This window comes from Engystomops pustulosus, chromosome 7 (genome assembly GCF_040894005.1).
Source record: "Engystomops pustulosus chromosome 7, aEngPut4.maternal, whole genome shotgun sequence".
Classification (NCBI taxonomy): domain Eukaryota; kingdom Metazoa; phylum Chordata; class Amphibia; order Anura; family Leptodactylidae; genus Engystomops; species Engystomops pustulosus.
The window spans coordinates 86,638,525-86,643,406 of NC_092417.1; positions in this window are offsets into that span (position 1 = coordinate 86,638,525).

Sequence of the window (4,882 nt, forward strand, 5' to 3'; positions counted from 1 at the left end):
ATATTCATATTACATTGTCTAAGCATCCTTAGGTAAGTCATCCATTGAATTAGAAGTAGAAATAACCCTTCAGCACAGTTGGATAAACAAGTGGCCTCCAAGACCTGAAGAGATGTATAAATACTTACTACTGAAAATGTCTCCATAGTTCCTGGAAAATACCTTATAGCGGCTTTGCCTCATATATATTATCAACTAATGTGGTGTCCATAGGGTACACGTAAAACTGCATACACAGTTCCAAGCCCATAATAAAGGCTCTCAAATATGTCTTCAAGGGGTTTGCATCTCAAAGGGTTTAGAAATCAATAAATCCAATGTAATCTGGACAGTAACATTGGCCACAATTGTATTGTATTGGGAAAAACATGTTTTAAGCTCCCTTGCTTTAGTATCCAACATTATCCAAACATCTTTAACTTTATTTTTTTTTTCAACAAATATCCTCACAATTGGAAAACAACACATTCAAAATGAGCAAAATGGATGTTGGAGTAGTCCTAAAACATACTCGTGTAGGTGTGTGTGGGGGGGGGAGGGGTTACTATGTTTTTTCTGTAGGGCTATTACAAATCACAATAAAATCACAGGTGCTGGATAAATTATTCAATCTGTTGTCTATTGGCAGAATATTTAGCTTAATAGACCTGGCATATACACATATAAACAATGCAAGCTCGCTGTGTGACGGTATGGACCCTGAATAATCCTTACAGGTTTGTATAGTCTTGCTGTTTAGGGACACACGTAGCCATAGTGGAAACACCAGAACTTACACACAGTGACTTATAGTGATCGCATGTAATAACCCACAGCATAAAATGATTGATGCTGCAAGTTTAGAATCCTAAACATGTCAATATTAAAGGGGTTGCCAAGACATATGTGGCCGATGGGGGGCGGATTAATAAAATAAAGATGGACACCGGAAAGGACCGTTGTGGCAAGAGCAACTCCATGACTAAGTTGTCTTGGACAAGTCCTTTAAGTACAGAATTCAACCCTTGAAATCCTCCATCCACAAGTAAATCATGCTTAGGCCTCATGCAGACAGCTATGTGCTTCACTTGGAGCGGAACCTGTCAAAGTATGTGGCCACATGGAGAATGGGGGAAGCGCTCCTCACCCCTCCCTTCTCCATAGGAAGCAGGGCGGGCTGTCCGACTCGATCACAATTCAGTGAGACATGTTGTGCTCATGGCATCGTGACCAGGTTTAATAAACCTCTATGTGGGTGTGTGGACTGGCCGCAGTTTGTGCATGAGGCTTTACAAGGTGGTTTCTGCCATGATTGGAATTGATTCCGATAAGTGTTTTTATGGCCAAACTGTTTTAGATAATATTTAGACATTTTTACAACATTTAGTTTTGTCTAGGAAAAGACATGAGAGATAAAAATATCACATAATGAGTTCAATGGAAGTAAATATCCTTACAATGTCGAGTTCTGGACTTTTGCCAAAGTTCCCCACCCCCACCATCTCCTTATCCCACTCCAATAAAATCAAAGAGACTACTTGCATCATATATGGCTTTGAGGCTAAGAGTACCAACCTCCATACAATGGTCATTCCATGGAATCCGGGCCAGCACATGGTCCATTTTCACAGACTGACCAAGGTTGTGTGTTGACAGCTTGCAATGATCTGAAATGGCTTCATTGCATATAATAGGATGTCCTTATTTTCACAGGACTAGAATGAAAGAATTGTTAAGCATATAGTAAGTTCACAAATTTTACAGTTAAACACAAACAGAAAGTGACGTCCTGTGGACTTCTTTCAAACTAGCGTTTTTCACCCATGCACTTTTTTACGTACAGAACTTGCATTGCGCTCAGTCCTGTATTCAATGGGTTTGTTCCTATTTGCATTTTTTTGACAACCTCAGCATGCTCTGCTTTTGCAAGTCATTTGCTATTCAAGACATCAGTTTTTCACACGTTGCACCCTGACATGAGGGCCTAAGGCAGCCGCTCATGAGATGAAGTGGGTCCCGTGACCCACTGGAGTCTCTAGCACGAAACACAGCCCCCCCAAAAAGTACTGGAGAGACCTGGGAGCACGAGCGGGGTAAGTGTGTGTTCTTTAATTCTAGCTTGCACCTTTACCCCTGGGGGAGGTCTTCCTTCTTTTTGAAAAAACACTGGTTTTGAGTTGAAAATATTAATGCCAGAATTAACAAAATATAGATTACATAAACTGTCCATTTTTGGGAATCAGGTCACATACCTTTCCAGTAGGTTTTTGCATCATCAGTCCCTTAGTGCGAGTTGTATTGTAATCCAGTCCCACATCTCTAAGAGTCTTCGGGTCTTTGATATCCTCCTTAATGTTTTGCTGAAACTTGCAATCCCAGCAGAATGTTCCCTCCATGCTTAGCAATATGAAAAGGAAAGAGTTGAAAACAGAATTTTTTGAAAAGTTAAAACAACAAAGCAAAGACATAAGCCTATTAACTTTATGTCAGACCCAACATGCAGCGTAGATATACATGTTACGTGTAGTTCCCATATTACCATGGGACCGAAGTTCCATGTCGTTATCCTATTTTCAGTACTGTAGGGTTGTGTCTCTTTGAGACCTCCTTGCATCCTGCATGACTATGTGGCGCTTGTACTCCCATCACCAGAGCAATACTTGATCTGTGAAGTGCGCCCATCACATGGTCTGTGGTTCACTATATTACACGGTCTGTGCTTCACAGACCAAGCATATTTTTGAGATTTAGACCACAAACTGAGTTAACAAGTTGGTTTGTTCTGGGAAACTCGTGATAAAATGCATGTATACACTAAAACACACAACTATGCTCTGTCCATAAATCTCAGTCTGTCTGGTTACTGAATTTCAAAGATTGAACACTATGCCGGGGATGGGACTAAAAACATCATATGATGCAAGGAGCCCCTGCTTCCCTGCTGAAAACATGATTACAGTTCATTACTGGATGTGTGGAAAAAGGACTCTTTTTGTCATCTATAATAATGATGCTTGGAGTCTTGTGCCTGGCATAGTGTTCCTTGCACCAGAATTATAAAGAGATCAGAACCTCTTAATAAATCTGTCACGTATGGCAAATAATTAAGACGCACAAAGAGGGGGATTTAACAATGTGTCTCAGGGTCAGTCTCTAGATGAAAACACTGGTGTTTTGCTGCACCAGATTTATCACCTTGACAATGAATTCTGGTGCAGTATAAGACTTCAGTTCCTACTTTAGAACTACTTTTAGTTGGTCTATGCTGTGCACAAAAATTTGTGGTGCACAGACGATTTCCAGCAAGCCACAACAATTTTTTGGAGGCCACACCCCCTTAGTCAGACAAGTCACGAAAGTTTCAATGAAGAATGTAAAAGCCTTGATAAATGTTGTGCATTTTGGAAAGTGTTTTGGGCGCAAGAATTGTGGCAAAAGTATGTTAATAAATCTATCCCAAAGTGTTAGTCTAAATCGGCTCTATTATGAGAATCCAGTGTTCCCTGTCAGCAAACCTTGGTATGTTTTAACTTACCATTTTAGTGCAAGCTGCCTACTTAGTGACTACGGGTTTTTATGTCAATCACTAAGGGGCCTTAGCCTAAGATGTCAGATTTTTCTGTTGGGGGGGGGGGTCTCTCGTGCAGTGAGTAGCATTTGCTTGGATGATTTCTGTGAGCTGAGAACCTGCTCTAAACGTCCTAAAGCGAATAAGTTCTGCTCTGGGCTTTTAACAGATTAGATCCTATGGTCACATGATGTGACAGTGGGATCTACATACTTTGTGAGGTAGGGGGCTGGCACCCCACAACACGACACAGGGGTGCAGTCCCTGCAGCAGTAAGGCCCCCAATACATAAAAAACAACATATAGAAAAATTTAAAAAGTGGAAACCAGTAAAAAATCACAAAAAATTAGGTATCACAGCAGCCCAAAAGTCTATAAAATCTATAAAAATATAAAAACTGTTATTTCCGCCAGTGAACCCTGTAACAGAAAACACGCCAAATGGCCAAATTGACTTTTTTTCCCATTTTGCAACATTTAAAAATTTCAATAAAAAGTAATCAAAAGGTCACAATGTCCCAAATGTTAGTTCATCCACAGGTCTATACACCCAAGTGTGGAAAAGTTATTGTCGGCAGTATATGACAAAATGAAGATTTGTTTTGTACAAAACATTTTTATTAAATCCTAATTAAAGTTATATAAATTTGATCTCCCCATGATCATGCTGACACAAAGAATAAAATTTGGCATCCTTTGGAGGGCACAGTGAAATCCATAAAAATAAAACCAGCAAGAATATGGTGAAAATGTATTTTCTTGTCAATTTCACTGTATTTGGAATTATTTCCCACTTCACATTACAGGTCATGGGATACTATGGTCCCCAGGAAGTACAGTTTGTTACGCAGAGTGTAAGCCTTAGGCTACATTCACACTAACGTATGGGGGACGTATATACGGTCGACGTATATACGGCCGATATACGTCCCCCATACACTCCTATGGGCTCACGGCCCTGTACGGGAGCGGTACGGTGCAGCACACGTGCGGCACCGTACCGCTCCGTAGCACGGGAAAAGATAGGACATGTCCTATCTTTTCCCGTATTACGGCGCCGTGCGCTGTATCTCCCTATGGAGAGGGGCGGGGGTGAGCAGCGCTCATCCCCTGCTCCTCTCCGCAGCGCCGATGTATGCCCGCCGTACTACAGTACGGCGGGCATACATCGTGTGAATGTAGCCTTAGTCTTCCGACGACACACTAAGGCAGTTCCTCCGACGTCCACCAGGTGTCGCTGCTGCGCTGAAGTCCACCGAGGTCCGCTGGAGTTCACGATCCGTTGCTGGGTACAGGTAAGCGCGTGTCCAGTGACTTTTTTTTTTAAAATGCGGC